Source organism: Falco punctatus, assembly GCF_963210335.1.
Source record: "Falco punctatus genome assembly, chromosome: 10".
NCBI classification, from domain to species: domain Eukaryota; kingdom Metazoa; phylum Chordata; class Aves; order Falconiformes; family Falconidae; genus Falco; species Falco punctatus.
Window position 1 is genome coordinate 1,994,061 of NC_137590.1, and position 19,702 is coordinate 2,013,762.

At 44.7% G+C, this 19,702-nt stretch overlaps 1 protein-coding gene across 1 annotated transcript in view; it reads right to left on the bottom strand.

The window, feature by feature from the left end:
• RALY (RALY heterogeneous nuclear ribonucleoprotein) overlaps positions 1-19,264 on the bottom strand; it is a 157,965-nt gene extending 138,701 nt beyond the window's left edge. The window contains exon 1 of the mRNA XM_080405691.1: positions 1-19,264. This exon is cut by the window's left edge and continues 12,897 nt beyond it. The gene's annotated coding sequence lies outside the window, so the exon portion shown is untranslated.
• Between the last annotated feature and the right edge of the window lie 438 nt (positions 19,265-19,702).

Below are 19,702 nucleotides of genomic sequence, written 5' to 3' on the forward strand. Positions count from 1 at the left end.
CAGGCAGACTTCTGAATGTCTACTGTCCACCTCACTTCGGAGAAAGCTAAACACCTACTTACTTATGGGATGCTTTTGCACCTTGTATTTTAAATTCTTGTCTTATTAGTATTGGGAATTAATGTTTTGGGGTTTAAACACGTGAAAACAGGGTGCTGCTTTCCCTCTCCCACCAGCTGTATCCAGGGACCAGACTTCAGTTTCCTTTACCACAAGTGCTAGGAATAGCTTTGTAATGTAAATAGGCATTTATGGTATTTTTAACAAGCACCTGCTTTATCACACTGCCTAATGAGAGCCCAGACAGAAATGCAGTGAAAACAAAGGAAGGTAAGACTACTGTTTAAGCTAATTAACAGCAAATTAAATTAAACTGACACACACATGTATTTTGGGCTTCTGCATCTAAGGGGAGAGAGTGCTGCAGAGATTTCATTATTCACATTTCCCATCATCTGTTTTTTCTCCAGCACATACCTGCCCAATTACCCGGGGAAGGAAGAGGGAGAAAGATACTAAAGCCAATAAGATAATTCTCATTTACATAATAATTTTTCTGCATTGTGTTTAATAGTCTGCAAGTAACTGTAGAAGAATATATAGTCCATTCTTTAAAAAGCTCCAATGCACTAATTGAAATTAAATTACATGGAACTCAGTGTCTGTCTTCTGCTCATTGGGAGATAATATGCAAGGCACAGTTTTATGTGTTATTATTAATATTGATAGATGAACCACTGTACTCACCACAGAACCACTTCCCAGATGTGGTTCCCCTTCCTTTAGCTGTAGGTGAACCTCAAATGATGTTTTTTTCCCCATTAAAATGTCTCATTTACTGCACCCAGGACTGCAATCCGTTAGCATTCAAGACAGTCAGCACTGCAGGTAGCAGTGCCTATTTGCGGCATTAACACTGGGTAATGCAACTGCATTTTTTTTTTCCCCATTACTTTGCATACGTTATAGCTCAGTTAATCTGTCAGGGTGACACTTCCATCACAAACAAAATATAAGAGAATTTAATGCTAAGTTGGCAGGCCTAGAAAGCGGAGTCTAATGTTATGTTCCTGGGAAGAGGCAAAACATCAGGACCTACTTCCCAGCCCATCACACAAAGTGCTGGGGTGGGAGCACAGGTCTTGCTGGTGCTTGCAGGAGATGCAGGCTACTTGGCAGTTTGCTCCTTGCCTTCTCTCCGAGGCTGCTAACAAGGGAGCCAATTAGTGCCAGTTGTGATGTGAGCACTTTTCCACCAGGAGCTGGATTGGAAACTTTGCTTCATTTTGCACAGGCAGAAGCACATGAAATGTTCAAGCATGGAGAAAATCCACAAATTCTGAGGGTTTAGAGTATCCCCATGGATTTTATTCTTTGTTTCAGAGTTATGCCTTTCATTAAAAAAAAAAAAAAAAAGAGAGAAAAGAAAAAAAGAGGTTTCTTGCCCTTCTGATGGCAAACCTAATTTTCTTCATCTAAAGTAGTACCAAGCCTTCCTGAGCTACTTGTGCTGAAATGGGCTGTCTTTCCTTGGTGACTGGGACCTTGGAATAACAAGTTGTCAAGATTGGACATCAGTCCTTGCTGCTGTTCACACCAGAGACAGCCTGCCAACACTCCAGGTGCCTCATGACATTTTCTAGCACAAAGCAGAATAACTTAGGAGCTCTGTGCTATTGTCTTTCAGCTCTTTATGATCTGGAGCGAACACAACAGGGATGAACAGCTCCTCCATCACTGCCTCTGTCCCAGGTGGCCCAATTGCACCCCAAACTCTCAGCAGGTTCAGCTGAGCAGTGCGTGGTCCTCACTTCCATCACATTCCAATGTGTGAAGGATATCGATCTGCTTCTCTGCATCAATGCTGCCTTCTGCTTGGACTTCTGCAGGGTTAAAGATAAAATTAATGTCTCTTCTCCCATAGATCTCCTCCAGGACCTGCCTTCTCTCCTTCTGCAGACAGATTTTTGCTCTTAGAGGATGCAGAAGGAGGTCCTCTGAGACTGTGCAGAACTGTCCCAGAGGATGGTTTACACCAGGCAGCTGTCTCACCCGTGACTGAGGAGTCCTGCCAGTGGTCCAGCAGCATGGAGCAGCTTAGCGGAGGGTGCAGTGTGCCAAGCACAAGGTGACAAGGGCTGGCATTTTACAAATACATGAGGTGCCATGCCCAGCTCCCATCAGCAGGGCTTGGGAACATCGCCACTGACTTGAAGAAGGCTGGACCTAGATTAGATCAGTAAGTCCTGCCCTAAAGACTTAAAATCTTCTAAAGGGATGAAATTTCCTTTCAAAGAAACGGATCAAACACTGCTCACACACTAACAGGAGGGTATCATTCTCCACCAAGGTAAGTGGAAATGCAGGCTCCCCTCTGTGCTTTAGATGAGTCATCAGGCAAACGTTCCTGAAAACCTCCTGTCAAATAGACTTTACATTAAAGGCGGCATCAGAAAGCAGAAAGTGTTTTTCTCATGACACATGTTAAGTCCTGTAGCTAATTAATCTATGCATTTACAAAAGAAATACTTGACAGTACACGCAGTTCAACTGAGTTCAAGATACGGAAGAAAATATCAGACAGGAAACATACACAACTCTTTTGGTCTGTAATATATCACCTTAGCAGCAAATCCCAGAAAGAAACTTCCTCACCCCCAAGTAAGATTCTCTGTGCCAAACCCTGTTTTTTGACTCATCCCACTGAACTTGTGAGTGTGAAAACCCTGTGTAAGGACTCTGGGTTCAGCACCACTGACTTTAATGGGAACGCACTTGGGAAAGACTGTCACCCCAGCGCAGTTCATGGTGGAGATGCAGAATATTTGAGTGTAGAGGAGGCAATGCAGAAATTCTTCCTCAAACACACAGCAGATGTGCTTGCCTACCTGGCTGACACGAGCACAAGGAGGATTCAGCTGGTGAACAGTAGAGATGTAGCGCTGATGTCTGGCTCTGCTTGGGTGTTCACACCAGCATCTCACGTGTGGCAATAGTGCAAGATTTTGCGCAGGGCTGAGTCCCTTATGCTAGGGAGGAACTCCTGGAAAAATGGGTAAGTTGGAGAGACCTTGTAGTCACTGGGGATTATAGCTTTTCCAAGGGACGATAGATCATATGGAAGTGGCTCCGGTAACTACCCCAGTCTCCAAGAAAAAGCAGACCTACAACAAATGGAGAGGGTTGGAAGCTACGGTGTGAAATAAAACTTGCTACAGCAGGTGCTATAGCTGCAAGACATCTCTAACAGCATGACCACGAGAGCTGTGTCAGTTAAGGCAACGCTCACTGTAAATATTGATGATCTCTACATTCGGTAAAGACTTCCACTGTACAGGCATCTCTAGCAAGAGGTGGAAAGGCTTGAGCTCTTGTGATCTGAGACAGACTAAGTAAGGATAACAAAATACCAGGAGTGCATTGACACTTGGCTTGGAGAAGAAAGAAGAAAGAAAGGCTGTAACAGGTTGGAGATTTAGGAAGCGGCAGCAGTCACAAGAGTAATCCCAGAGCTTGGACTCCATGGGATGAACAGTGCTGGCCCTGCTTTCTGTACCAAGCAGGATTGTGCCCTGCCTAATTCTTTTCTGGAGCGGAATTTGGAGTCAATTGATATTAACTGCTAGTTCACTGGTTTTATGGGGCTTCTGTAGGTTCAATAATTCATTTTATAGCTGTGTAGTGCAATTGTATTGCTCATTCCTTTTGCCAACAAATGAGGCCATTTACAGGGTTCTGGTTTGATGGTGTGGGGTTTAAAGCCTGACCAGACAAAAGGACAGTGGGAAGGATTACACAGACCCCCTCCACCAGTGGCAGCGTGGCTCCCTTCTTCACCATCAGTAAATGAGTTCCCTGAGTTTCATCTCGAGCACTCACATCTGAGAGACGGAAAGCACAGCCCCAGGCTCAGTCCTGATGGGACACAGAGGGAAATGAAGTGCCTGGCATCAAGCAGCCTGTGAAAGGGCACCCGCTGTCTCAGGGCTGGAAGCCGCCCCTGTGGCACATGTGCCAGAGCTGGCTGGGACCATGGGCTGGCTAAGGGGCATAACTCTGACCCTGCCTCATCCTCCTCCTTGCGAGCCAGGGTTTCATTGCGGGAAACACATCAGATAGCCAGTGGGAGTAAAAAGATCCCATATGTTGCTGTGCAGACAGCTACGTTCATGCTTATAAATCCCAGCTCTCTGGGCAGCATTCCTATATGGGGGCATAGCTCTTGCATCGCTGCCTGCAGCCACTTGCACCTCACGGGCACGCAGCACCAATGGAGCTGCTCTGGACCAGCCTGTGCCTCTCCAGGGAGACATGACAGTGGGTCTCCATGGAGCACGCAGTAAGGGTGAAGGAAAAAGGAAAGACTTACTCTACATACCTCAAATTCAACACTGACACCGTTGTGGGTTTTCAAGCTACTAAATATTTCTTTCTTAGCTTCCCAGAAACACACAATCACACATAACATTTGCTTGAGAAAACACTGGCTTCTAGTTCTCAGCAGCAGAGTAAATATGGAAAGGACGAATAGGAGAAGGCATCAATCAACTAGTGAATGGATTAATCCAGTCTTGTAATTTCTCTGTTCAGCAATCCTCAGTCTACACAAAGCCCCCTGGAGAACTTGCGTGCTCCCGATGTTGTGTGTGCAGTGTGACTAACTGGTGCAAGGGAAAGCAGCCCTGATGCATCCTGAGGTCATAGAGCACTGGCTCCTGACCTCAGGATATCAGGGCTTTGGCTATGCAGGCTTGTACCTGAGGATGATGCTATTGACACACAATGCTCATTTCACCTTTCCTGTCCAGTTTAGGCAGGCCAGTGTGTACTGCAGACAGTTGGTACAGGGCAGCAGGGAGCAAGGACCATACAAATGGTCTGAAGGCTGCGAAGACCTGGTACATTGCCTCTGCATAAATACCTCAACAGATGGAGGCGCAGGGGACAGAGTGGATCTCAAGTTATTCCATGTAGCTTAATTATTTCATAATAACATCTTTAATGCATCTTAGAAGCTTGGAAAGACTCCTTTCATGCTAATTGCAAGGCTTTCTGAGAAAGCAATCACTGCTCAGGGGCATTTTCCAAAGATTTTTCTGTCTTTTGCCTTTGTAGCATCAGTCAAGCAAACCACTATTCAGCAGTCTCTGTAGTCTGGCTCCGTTTTTAACCTCTCCTGTAAAACCTTTGGATATTATTATCCTTTCCCTATTTGTTCCTGTCTTATGAGTGCAGATGCTTATTTGGAGCTTGCATTAGCGTGCTTGGCAAACAAAGAGAAGACATGAAAGGAGCGAAGAGAGCAGTTAAGTTGAAAGTCTCTTGGATGAGCTTGGAAGTTATTTGTTGCCAAACGAGAAGCAATCTTTCATCTGCTTTTACCTGGCACCACTTCACTGTGATGGGGAGTGGAGGAGGAAGGCAGGCATCCAGCCACAGGTGAGGAGCCTCTGCAAAAGACTTCAGCTTGTGTCAGCTGGGAGAAGGCTCCCTTTGGGGTGTATGTTTGAACACTTTATCCCTGGGCTGCAGCACTACAAAGACTCATGCTGAGCAGAGGCATTTTCACCATGTCAGTCACTCCTCCTGGCTTACAGGAACAGTAAAGTCAAGTCTAATACCCCCGCTGTGCGCGGGTGCACACACACACACTCTGCCAGCAGCAGCTGCCTGCCTGGCTGCCCAGGATGGTTGGCGTGCTGAGCAGCTACAGCACCAACAGGAGCACTACCCACCATGGCCACTCACCACAGAACAGCCGAGCCATGGGAAGAACAGAGCTTCCCTTCAGGCTCTGGTCACCCTGGCACAAGGCTGGAGGTGGATGAGGAAACACAGTAAGATGAGCCCCGTGCAGGCTGTGGGAGCCCGTTCCCCCCAGTGAGCAAGGACGTGGTATTCTCCATCCCTCATACCAGAGTGGCTCCACGGACCTCCTGGGAGTAAACACACAGCAACTGTGACCTTTTGAAGCTATCTTCCACTGAGTAATAGTTCTCTCTAATCATACAACCATTAATTGTTTCATAATGAACACATTCCCTCAGTAGTCAGTGGGAGTTGGACACAATGGCTCCACTGCTCATGAGGATTGCTTTGCTCCAGCTGTTCCTGTGGTACTGATCTGGGAGACACCCTTTGTGTGGGGTCCAGGCCCACTTTAAATAGAAAGACTAAAGGGGACAGGGCTATTAGATCTCGTGTTGCTGGTGTCCCAAGGGACATTAATTCCCTCCCAACCAGCCTAACCTGCCTGCATTTTGTCTGGAAGGCCAGCTGGTAGCTCCTCAAAGTATTTCACGATTACATCTCGAAGTATTTCAGAGTGTTTGACTCCTCAAAGTATTTCAAGAGCCACTGTTTCAGCTGAATCAGAAATACTCAAAGAGCTTCTTTCAGCACCTGACCTGTTTGCTCACACCTCTCATCTTTGCAGAGTAACCTGGAGACTATGTTCAGTTATGGTACCATCAGGTATTGCACTTCTTGCTATAAACTGCATGCCCCATCACATGAACTGTAGGTCCATACTGGGTTCTCAGCTAGAAGGAGGTGAACAGAGAGTCAGTGCATCCCAGCAAGTACCACATCCATGGAGCATGATGGCTTTTACTTTGGTCCATGCATGGGGACCTGGAGAAGCAGAGAGGCACTTGATGGTTGTGCCCAGGCCTGTGTTTTCCTGCTCTGGAGAAGTGGTGATGGTGGGGATTTCCTTCTGATGAGGTGGGGAAGAAGCATCTGGAATCATGGCCACCCTTTGATGCCCTGTGTTGTACATTTAAAATCCAACTTTACAGTAAAGAGTCAGGCATTTTTTTTCTAGCTACATTTTGTTCTGTGAGTTTTGGAAAGATAAGCAGCAAAGCAAAAGACAGGAATCATAAGAATGGAATGGTCCTTGCATAAAACCCAGGGAAGTTTGATCTCTTATCAGACAGCACCAGCCTACCATGCTGCTACAGGACACAGAGCTAGTCAGCCTGTTTAGATTTCCTTTTGATCTGGTAAATGGGTACCAGATCTGCTGCACAAAGTGTCTGTGTACACGACTGTCACACAAAAACCACAGCTGGCACCTGCAATACCTCTGCTGAAACTGCACACAGAAGATAGGTTGCTAGCAGTTAGGCTGTTATAAATACAAACTCAGGAAGCCAAGCCCTCTGAGAAGTATTCTTACAAGAAAAAACCCAGGTCCATGAGTATTACTGCTTTAGATTTGGTGAGGATCTGTCAATGCTCTTTCCATTCCCCATCACCACCTAACTAGGTTTCCTGACCATAAGATCACAAACCATGTCCAGGAGGAACATCCCTGGAGACAGTCACTGCCATCAGACTGCTGCTTCTCCAAGCTGCTCGCTAACTGGGCTTGCTGAGTGCTGCTGGTCTGCCTGGCTGCTGCTTTAAAACCCAAAGGAAAGGTTTTTTTCTGCTCAAGATTTTTCATTTCTTGTTTACCTGTGTATTTTAGTTTAGGAGGCAGACAGATTCTTTTCATTTGTACTGTGAATAGAAAGCAACCCAAGGTTTCCCCAGGCCTGCATCTCATGAGGAATGGTGTCAGTGCCACCCTCCCAGCTCCATCAGCACTGTGGAAGGCAAGAGCACTCAAACATACCATGAATGCTAACTCTATACCTCCTGTGGGACACCAGCAGCACACCAGCCCACTGGCCATAATGCAGGAGGGAGGAGTTGTTTCCATACTTTGAGCTTTTAGCCAAGGCCAGACCTCAAGACCTCAGTTGTTCAGAAGCTTCCCACATTTGCAATGAAAACTCATCTGGTATGCTTTTGTTGGCTTTGTCAGTCACCCTGACACTCACACATTGTAGATCCTGTCCAGAAGTTGAAATAACACTAGGCAGCAAAATTAGACATAAGGGAAAGAACAGGGTACTATCAAGTGATAAATCAAAGCATCCAGTCATGAGACCAGAAACATTTGCATTAGAGGGAGCTGAGAATAGAAGTGGAGCATCAAAAATTTTGGCCACTGGACTACCACAAAGATCTAACAACCCTACTGTTTTCACAGCTGATTTTAATAGCCAGGTCTTAGTATCTTTGTTGTAACTCTGTAGTCAAAGCACATGTTTGCTACAAGCCCATCAAGGGCTTCACCTGGCCTAGCTCCAGAAGACAAGACCCACCAGACCTGGCATAGCTGGTTTTGCAGAATACATAGTTGAGCAAGATCTGCAGGAAGCTCTCCACTTATATTAGTGTCATCCTTCACCTTGATGATAACTATAAATAAAGTGCTGCAATAATCAACTAGATTGACTAAGACAGATGCTGCTTTTAACATGTGTACTGTAATTAACTTACACAAGGCTAGAAAGCTCCATCTCAGCCTCTTCCCACAGTGGAGGAAGTTTGGATTTCTAATAATAGGAGCTGGTAACACATGTTGAATTATAAAGTAATCAAAGTTGGTTTTGGCAGGAACAAGCCAGATTTTTCGTGCTTCCATTTAATCTCCAAATCTGACAGGCATTCATTTCCCAATGGACTGGCTGCTTTTCTCGTAGCTCCTTCTGAATTTCTTTACTCTGGCATAAGGTAGGGTGCAAATTCTTCACAGTGGGAGGGGAGGATTGCTTTCTCTGACTGTCCTCTTGACAATGCATACGCTGACTTGCTCACATATGCCATACGGTTTGCACACACTAGTTAGCAACCACACACATGTGCATCACAGCTAGTCTGGATGCATGTTATGTGTGCACACCCACACAAAACCTGGCACAGCTATAAACTATATGCTTCATTCAGAGTGGCCTCACCCTAAACTGTCACATATTGGATTACACAGCACTGTTTGAGCAGCAGATAAAAGATGCTTCGCTGCCCTCTTCCATTTTCCATCCTGCATGCATGCAATATTGTGCAATGTCCTTTCACGGCCTTTTGTTGCTGTTGATGTAGACATCCATTATTCTGGGACACAGTCTTGACAGCAAATGTTAGTTAGCACTTTCTAGATTATTAACTTTCATCACAAATTCTCTTTTAGCCCCAGTTTTCAGATTCTGATTCCAATCAGTCTTAGCACCCTTCCTGGCACGCCAGCTGTCTTGAGATCATCACTGGCATCACCAGTTCCCTCCTGCACACCTGACCTTCTCCCTTCCTCTACAGCTCCTCAGCTGCACTCTCTTATTTGCTGAGCCCTTGCTTGGCCAAATGACATCTTTGGGTAACGATCTAGCAGGAATGCAGTTTCGTCCCTTGCTAGCTTTGATCTCATCAGCTCAGCTAACATCCACAGTAATGAGGTGACTTCTGTGTACTCTAAAAACTGAGAATCCATACTGAACTGTTAATTTGAGTTGCTAGACCATGTCCTGTGGCTTTTTGTAGTGTTTTTTGCCAGGTTAAAAAGCCCATAATGTCCTCACATCTCTAGCTTGCCTTGTCAAGATGCCCTCCTTCACACATCCGAGTGCATGCCAAGCATCCTGGTGGTAATACAGAAGCTATCTCTCTTCATCTCACCCACTTCAGATTAACTTGACGAACAATAACTGACCCTCATTCGACTTTTACATTTGCTGCCTGCATTTCCCTGTGCTTTTAGATTTGCAGAACAATTTATCCTAGTCTGACTCCTACTTCCACATATAAACACCCCTCACCCCCCAATAATACTTGTGCACTGTTTGTGTATGTGTGCAGACACATGCAACAAATCCTCATGCTTGAAGGGACATCTCCAAGGCAGAAAAGCATGGCTGTAATGGGCCAGGAATGCACTCATGCAAACAGTCCTTGGCTGCAAAGACTGCACCTCCCAAAGCCCACACTCAACGAACACCGCATGCAAAGACTTCAGCACACTCTGGGCATTATGCACAGATATGAATGTCCCCCAAGCTGCTGCACCTCCACAGTTTTCTAGCTTTTCTAGCTTTGCAGACCCGCTGGGGACAACCCGCATCTGAAACCCTCACCTTAGCATCCTCAAATATTAAGTGGAAGTGAGCAATGGGGAGTTTATTCAGATGCAGTTAAAGAGTGATTTTATTCCTCCCCCCAAGTTTTTATCTCATTAGGTTGCCAGAGAAAAAGATTTTGGCCATGTCCCCATTACATAGCATTGGCCTGGCTTCCACAAGCACCATCTGCCTCCTCTGACTTCAAGACTCACCAGTCATACAATGCCCTGGGTGGACAAAGATAGAAACAATATTTCCTGACTGCCTACTCCAATGCAGACTCAAAAAATTCAGCCTTGAATTTACTTTGGTGTAAGACCTAGCCTATCTCTTGCCACACACTTGTTATTTATTTGTTACGTTTGGCTATTATGCAAAGCAGCGGTCATTCACAGCACAGGTATGATGCTGAGAGGAGTCAGTCTAAGAGGATTAGACGTGGTAAACCAGTGTAGCTTTCCTTCTGATGTACTAAACAAGGAAAAGGCATAAAGCAGGAAAGCATTCTTGTAACGGGAGAGAAGGAAATGCACAAAGAAGATGGAGAGGCTGGCTATAACCATATTACCTGAACAAGCCCTGCAGCATTTACTGTCCCTTATGACTTTCATCCCTGTCTGTTGAGCTTCCTAATGAGAACATGTGACTTCACTTTGCTCTCACGTCACTTCAGCTGATGCAAATCAGGTTTGCTCCTGTCTGCTTGGTATGTTAACATCAGCAACAGGGAGGTCATGTCCCTCATGCCCTCATTAGAGACAGCGTTGGTAGCTCTGGGCTATCTGTGTGCCTGCTTCACTGCACTCAGGCACATCTGAGAAGAAGGGTTTAGTGACAGGTCCAGTGCAAGCCTAAACTGTGGAGTACGAGAGCACCATGAGCAGGTGCAAGTTTTTTCAGCTTGCCCTGAAACTTGATAGCTTCCTTTGGTGCAGAGCCTGCATGCTGGGGTAGCATCTCAGAGGTAGCCTGCTGTGTCAGAGGTGCTCTGCACCGTGTCCATGCCACAGCTGCCTCTTCTCTATAGGAGAAGGCATCATGTGGAGCACATCAAAGAGGCCCCTCTGTTTTGTGATCCAGTCTGCTGCCATGCTTCCCCAGGGCTTTATTTACACCTCTGCTCTCCAGCAAAGAAGAGTGCTGTGAGCTGTGCCATAATGCACTGCCGCTTTAACTGAGACAAGAAGCAACTGCCTGGTGGGATGGGCTGGTCAAACAATTGGAGAAAAATGTAGAGAAGGAAGCAGTGTCCTCACAGAACTATCAGTACCAGAGAGGTACCATTTCACATTTGAAAAAAATGCTGCTGTTCAAAGTACGATACTTTGATTCAAGCTAAGTATACTCATAATTAAAATAAAGCACTAGTACTTTGCTTGTGGAGGATAAGGAAATCTTGATGAAGGTCAAGTTTCATGGCATAGAAGTTACATATTACAGAAGGTACAATGTACTGGACATTTCTACATCCCTTGCAGCACTCCCAGCAGCACTTACCCCAGGCAGCAAGGTACCATCATTTGCTGTATTGCAGTTACACACATGATTTTCCAAGGCTTATATTTTGGTTGAATCAGAAGTTTGCATCTAAACAGGCAAAGGCCTCTCAAGTAGACATATGTAATGGAAATGTAACTCTCCCAGCTCTCTTCCAAACCAGAGGAGAATAGTAACATCTCAGTTTCCTCAGGTTTGTGCCTTTGGACCGAGGGTTAAGCAAAACCAAGCTCCAGCTTTTCCAAAGGGAAGCGAGTTCCATTAAGTTAAAAAGGTGAAATAAAAACGTGTAGCAGAGGCTCTGGCTGCTCTGACTTCTGAAGGTCTGCAAATGGTTCTAGGTAGGAAACACTGTTCAGAATATTTCAGTGATTTACAGAAGAGAACACAGACTTGCAAATACAATACATACACAGGGAATGCCGGTGCAAATGGCAAATTTAGCATTTATCCATCTGTTCTGCCCCTTTACTATAAGTCACTGCTTTTCCCCTCATGCTTCTCACTGCTAGTTAGCAAGGGTAGCAAGAGAGCAGAGTTTAAGCAGTAGTTTTAGCACCATTTAGGCAATGCTGTAGTTGGATCATTTTGTGCTCAGTTAGAGATCCCCTCCTCCCTGCCAGTGATAAAGGGGAACAGGGAAAACTGAGTCTGCCTGGAAAAGACTGTTTCTGGGATGAGCAGAGTCAAGGGCAGCCCTGGCTGCCAGTCTGTGAAGGAACCTCACTGACAGAGAGAGAGCACAGTCCTGAACAAGCAGCAACAGGTCACAGCTCACAGGCCAGAGGGTGCCTGCAGCAGGCAGGGAGAGGAGGCACAAAAATTAGTAATGAGGCAAGAGAGTAGGGAGTGGGTGATGCTTTGGGGGACCGAGCCGTTAGGGATGATAAAGACGCTGCTAGGGACTGAAAGTCAGGACAAGGATGCTTAGACTCCGTGGAGTCCTGTGCTGCCAGAAGCTGGGAGCTCACTAAGGGTTCTGATGGAAGGTTAGGGGCAGCCCCCCAGGCTGATCTAGGACAAGGTACTTATCAGCACTGAGAAATGGTGAACTTCTTGGCACCTGGAAATGCCAAGCCCAGCTGCTGCTGTGGGATATCTAACCCGGAGGGAACAAGAGCAGAGGACAGCCATACCACTATTGTCTGCCACCTTCTCATCCAGGTACAACCACAAACCCTGAATACTGGTTCTCAGCAGAATTACTCTTTACGGCAAGATTACAGCATGCAGCAGCTGTAAGCACAACAAAATTCAGCTGCCTGTTCTTTCTATGACTCAAAATGCAGTCAAAGCCACTTTCAGCTAGTTTCACTAAAAAAAAAAAAAAAGTCCAGCAAACCTGCGAGTTTCACACAAAATGCAAGCCATAAACCATCAAAGGTTCTGTTAAAGGGTTGGTGAACTTTAGCAATGCCTTTGATGAAAATGGTCTGAGTTTCAAGTGTGTAATGAAACCCCAAATCATTCAAGTTTCACATGGTTGCAAATATTTCTCACAGTTCTGATCAAAGGTGTATTCAGCAGGGAAGAAGCTTTGATTCTGCAGTACAGGGGACGTGCTGAAATTTTCAAAGCCAGGCCCTGGGATTTAGATGAGCAGTTCTTCTCAGAAGCGATGCAGCTAAACTTAGTAACGCTTAGGGGGAAGTAATGTGAAGACGGCATATTTGGATTACTCCTGTTACCCCAGCCCCCTTCCCAGGGGGCAGATGTAATCCCCCACTTTGACGTTCAGGAGGCTGTATGCCCCCCCAACACGTTTGGGTTCAACAGCTGCCCTCTCTACAGATCCATTTCCAATGTTGTTCCCTGACTTCATTCTGTGGGCTGCTGACATTGCTGCTTTATAACACAGCACTTCAGAGGAAAAGCTCAAGTGTGTTTTGAGGAGGAGGCGTTAATGCTGCAGGACTGGTCGCTGACCCACATTCCAGCAGACAGATGCAAGAGGCACACAGCACAACTGGGGAGGTCTGCCTGGCTGCCTGTGCAGGGTCCCTCCAACAGCCTGTCTCTTGCTGGCCAGCACCACCTTAGGTGGAACAGGAAAGCAGCTGCATCTTTCACTGCACTTCATGATGAGAGCCAAATTCCCCTGGAGCCAGAGGCATATGTAAATGTCTAGTTTTAATACCACCGCCTTGCTGTGAAGTCTTCATTTGTGACAAAGATTTCCATAGCAACAGACTGATCTCCCTAGCAGGACTGTGGTCCCCTTGGAAGAGCAGGTGGAAGGAGGGAATAGCAAAAGCACAACACCGCACAAAATGCTATGGAGAAGCAAATACAGGTATTTCTGTAATCAGAGCACCAGGCTTCAGCTCGTCAAAGGTCCCAAAGAAAGGGGATTCACCAGGAAGCCTGTGCAGAGGATGCTGTGAATGCAGTAGGCTGGGGCTAGGGAGACACAAACTCTGCAGAAATCACACCTCCGCACCTTGATTTGCCTGTGCACAGCGCAGGGACCCTGACTCTGCTCTCCTTTGCTGTGACACCTTGCCTATCTAAAGGGACATGTTACAGGTACCTCAGAGGCAGAGGAGCCCCTTCAGGGGCTGCAGCCCTCCAGCTAGAGGTGAGCAGAGCAGAGGACAGTTTACATACCACGCGTCAGCAGGTGTAAGCTCTTATCACAGCCCTGCCAGATATTTGCTCTATCCCCGTATCACCTCACTAGCCTATTTCTGTCCTCCAAAGGCAGCAGCTAGTAACACTGACCTACCAGACTGCTCCATAATTAGCCACAGACTAATCAATATTTAGACACTGCCTTTAAATCCTTAGTTACTAAGCACTACAGAAATGCAAAGCTTTGTCATGCTGATAGATACAACTCTCTTACTCTAAAGGTATGTTGCAGATGCTGTTTGTCCTAAGAACAACACATTTTACAGGTAGCCTGGCATGATACTATGATTCATTCCCACATCCAGTTTCCAATCAGTACAAATAATATACACATGCATTACAGAGCCATCAACTACACAGCATTTGGTCAGAAAGTGCTGGGGCAGCCAAGGCCTTTTTTAGGCAACAGCAAGTTTTTCTTTCTAATAAGTTTTGCTTCTTGATAATTTTGTTATTTTCACTGAGATGTTACAGTAAGTGGCTTCATAGAACCTTGTGTTTCTGACAGATAAATCACATCACGGCAATTTAACTGCGAAGGTAGCACCTTTGGCTGGTATATTTCACTTTAATGTGTCTAGAAGCATTTACGCAGAAAGCCCTGCAAAGGCAAAGCAGATTTTTTTTTCCCCTCCAGTCTATGTAACTCCCTATGTAGTTGTTTTTATTGTTCAAATAAGAGGCTACAGTTACCACAGGTTCAAAGACTAGAAGCTTCAAGGTGGAGAGAACAAGATCCAGCATCACAGAAAACATTAGTAGCTTTAGCATTAACTGACTTAACACTTCACTCAGCAACACCAAAACTCATCATTCCTGAAATTCAAGCCTAATAAAGGTCTTGGTGCTTTTTGAAATACTGACAAATACATTGGGGAGCTCTTCTTGCACAGATTTCTCTGAAGCCCTGAACGCTTTTGTTGCCAAATGCACCACCACTGTGAGAATTATAACTAATTCATTTTCTAAAACCAGTGACAGATGCCTCAAAAAGGCACATTTGAGTTCGTTGGTTTTAGGATGGTTATGCAGGTTCATATATTTTTTAGTAATACCTACATACATTGTTTTGTTCTTAATACCACTAGCTTCCACTTACCAGAACCATCCCCTTGCTGGCCATGTCTCCTACCCCATCATTCCCAAAGCAGAAAGTTGAGCTAAAGGGTGGCAGAAAAACAAACAAAAAAAGCTTTATGATCAACCCCTTGCAAATCTTAAATATAAAGGAGACTTACTAGCTAGTTTGAAACACACTAGATTCCCCATCTCAAACTGACACTTCAAGTGAAAAACCACCTCTTTCCTCACACCAGCAAACCCACAAGAATTTTAGAAGCCAACTCTTCATTTCTTATGAGGATAAACAATCAGCTTCCTGCCTGATTTGCTGAATTGGGTATTTTCTCCCCCTCCATGCAAACGAGCAGTTAATTATTTACAAGCCTGTCTGTAATGCTCTAGTTTACATGCTGGAATTTACATGATTTATTAAACAAAATAGCATTTAAAAAGAAATCCTGTCAGAGATGTGTCATCCTTATAGGAGACTGAACATCTTTTTCTTAAGAAGTAAATAAATTAAGGAATTGCTGAAGATACCTTCTTTTGTTTACAGCCATCTACCCACTTAAATAAATCATCTCCCTCCTCCCTGTCATTCACAGGTTTTGTGATGAAGTCTCATTAGTTGACTAACCTTTGTGAGTATGTTGGTGTTGCAGCAGGAACTGCTTCATGAACAAGATTATGCATTAATCATGAATTCCTAAAGGATTGTCTTAAAAATCTGGGAAGGTCAGCTGGTAACTGTGTTGATTAGTGGCCCAGAGGGCACAGCAGTGAGACATTAAAAGGGTATTTAAGCCTTGCTGGGTGATTTTTTTTTCGTTTTAACCCAAGCCTGTTTTTTCTGTCGTGAAAAATCATATTTGATCTGACAAAACATTTGATAGTGATTGTGGTGGATTGTTCAGATTAAAAGTCTTACAAATGTAGAAAACAAGATTTCATTTTCCTATTTCAATTTTTCCTTGAAACAATATCCCATTTAGAAGGAAACTGCTGCTGCATGTTCCTGAACATTATTCATTACAGAAACAGACTGTGATGCTATAGAGCCTGACTAATTTCTTACTGGGAAGTACTCCATCCTTCTTGGAGCTGGAACTTCTCTAAATTCAGAGTCAGAACCTACAGCCTCCAAAAGCAATTAGCTGAGCAGTGTCTCCCTTAAGTGGAAAAAAAGCCTAACGCATTTAAGGCTGAGTCAAAACGGTTGAAACTGAACTTCAAATAATAAACATATCAATCATTTTTCCTTCATTGGATTACACCTGTATCAATCATGATCTTCACAACAACCACAGAAGCACTGCTCCTACACTTTCCACCGCTTTAAGTACCAATGTCCTTGCACTTGGCATGGATGACCTGCATTCTCTAACTCATCTTTTGTCAGGTGAAATGCCTTCTAATTTCCTTTTTTGACAAGCAGGTATGATCCATAACTGCTAAAGCAGTAGGTTCATTTGTTATTGCAGGAAATTATCTAACTTAATAGAAGTTACTCTGTAAAATCTGTAAACAACAGGAATTTGGCTGTAGGTAAAAGCCAGATATATCCAAATAGAAATAAAAGTTTGCATTTGGGCAGTGGCAGTACTTAAATCACTGAGTCAGGTTACTGAAAGATGGATATGGAGCCTTTTGAACTGAGGTCCAGCGTCCTTTTCAAACAGCCAGTTCTGCTGCCAGTAACTGCCTTTGATGTAGAAATCCTGGTGTGAACTTTGCTTGCCTGGGTTATTAGGAAGATCAGGCTAGATAATCATGATGGTCCATTCTGGCCTTAAAATCGCTGGCAAGCTAAAGCAGTGAATCTGGGTATGAATTTTTCAACAGTGACACTAATATCTCTCTTCTTTTGCAGAGCTGAGCTATGGAAATACTTGACAGCAGCTGAGTCGGCACAGCAGCTCACACCAGAATGTCTGTGGAAAACACTCTGAGCAAGATTATTGCAAAATATTGCCTTGCATCATGTTAGAGATGTAATCAGTGAAGTGGATTATTTTCTTTCTTTCTTTCCCACTGTTGACAGCAGAGGTATGCTCCTAGCCCACTTGGTGCGTGGCTCCCCTCTGATTTTAGGCAGGCTGGAATTACTCTAGCTAATGGAGTGACTCTAGGCTTTTGTGAGTGTGAATGAAGTGAGACTCTAGCCTCAGGGGATGCAAAAAATGGGCCATGTTTTCCTCTAGTCTCACAATACAGGAGAAATATGTGTGCATAATCACAGACAGGGACATCCATCTCATGTGAGATCTGAGCACTCCCCAGATTAATGAGATAAAGCTGTGACTAAACATACTCTTAGCTGTCTGTTGAACCCAGTTAGTGATGGGCCCAAGAGCCCCTACAGCATTAAAGGACGAAGGGACACAATGCAACAGATATGACTTGGGAAAGACAAACCTTACTGAGAAAAGACATGAATCCCTTCTGGATTGCAGCATGTATCAAACTAGAGTACTGCCACCTGCTTCTGTTCCCTATTTAATGAATATTCTCTGAACAAAAGAAAAGGATGAGCAAATCATTATTAGATGAGGCAGAAAAAATATCTCAAGGCACAGTCACCTGCTTCCCCTGCCCATGAGGCTGGAGTTACACTTTTTGGTTAATAAGATAACAGCAGCAGCATTATGAGCCTCTCCTCTGACTGCTTCTGTGTGCCTGAGCTGTTACCTAAATGCACCATTTCCTCAACAAAATGGGAGTTTGGCATCTTGGGCCTAATTAGTTTTTAACCTGGACATCAGGGATGTCAGGCAGATCACGATACTTATTTGTCATGTAAGGAATACTAAGAGCACCGCTCTATGCTGGTGACTTCAGTGCATGCCTGTTGAGCAGCCAGCAAGTGATCTGGGCTTGTGGTCAGTGAACACTCTGCAGAGTCACTGGGAGCTTTTCCACTAACCCCAGTAGACGCTGGATTAGATTTTGGGGGTCTTAACTCAGACAGATGCATTCTGTAACACTTCAGTATGACCTGTGGGCCCCGAGCAGTGCTCAGGGGTACTCTGCAGGCTCAGATCCTTGCTGACCCAGGCGAGAACTGAGCAGAGGTGGAAAAGCTGAAAAGTTCCTTTCTCAGTCTTAGTTCTCTGAGCCCAGTAACTACTAATAGTTTGGTCATTTTCTGAACATGTAATTTGTGTTATTAATACAGTAGCATCTCTCATTTGCAGCCATTTATCCTCTTCCTTGATTGGTTGATTGATTGATCTCAGACAGGTTTTATATGGGCTTTTCTTGTCAGACTCTGCTGGTAGCACCCTGGAAGGGAAATTTTCTGAGTGGTGAGGATGAAAGTGCTACCTCACACAAGGAGCTTTGAGAGACCAGCACAATCCCTGAGACATGCAGCGCCAGGTAGGCAGTTTTATGAGAAGCTTGTCTAGAGCATGTATTCTTCTAGTATGTTGTTCTGAGATATGCTCATAAAACAGGGCTGTCCTCCTGCGTTGTACATCTGACTGGAGCAGCTCTCACTTTAGAGAGCACTGAGCTGGCAAAGGAGGACATAAAATGTAGAAGTTGCTTTGGGCTCCAGCTTCTAAGACTGCTTTTGGAGCTGAATCCTCCTTGCCCATGCAGTTTTCGCTTGATTTTCCATAGGGTGTGCTGAGTCTCCCTTTCATCTGCTTCAAACATGGGATTAGGCAAAGTATTCAGAATCGGGAACAACCACCAGCAAACTGCTTAGCCATTGAATAAACAAACACAGACCTTCACAGGGTGAAATCAATTCCTGTTAGTATTGTCTGCAATGCAATGGAAGGATTTCTACTTAGCTCTGCCTTAAATGCCACTGTATGTCACATTTTGCAGAAACTGATAGTTCCATTTTCAGTACATTGATCTCCAGCTAAATCAATGGCTTTAAGCAAGTTCACCTGTACAATCCACAGAGCAGACTTGAGATAACCAATCTACAGCAGGTGTGTATAGAGAAGCCTGAAAATGTAATTGGAGTTGTAGGAGATTGTGTTATGCTGTGCATGCATGCAGCATCACCGAGCTCCAGGACAAAAGGGATGTTTCACTTTGTTCATTAAGAGCTCATTTCTGTAGGAGCACCCAAAGGTCCTGTTTAGCATGAGCTTAGACATAAGCAAGGAAATCTGCTGGCAGCATTTTGAACAATGGATGAAGGCCAAAGAAGTAAAAGAGCTATTGAAGTGCAAGGGAAAATATGGCAAACACAAAACAATTCAGGACTTCTTTCCAAGAAGATTTCACCATAACCACTGTAGTAGCAAATGGTACTTGGTGCATCGGGAGGGAACAGTGAGGAAATCATGCATGCTCTCTACATCTCTGCAAAGTTCATGCAGAAGGAACCAAAACCCTTTCTTTCACCTCTGGCATCACCATGACCAAGTGAATGTATATGGTATGAATGGCCTTATTTACATAGTCTGGAACTACCTACCAATTTTGGCATAGATGTACAAAATTATGAGAACAGTACCTTCTTTACTCTGTCAGTACTCAAAATACTAAATCCTAAAGGAAATAGAGATTTTCTAGTGTTTTAGATAAGATCTGAACACCTT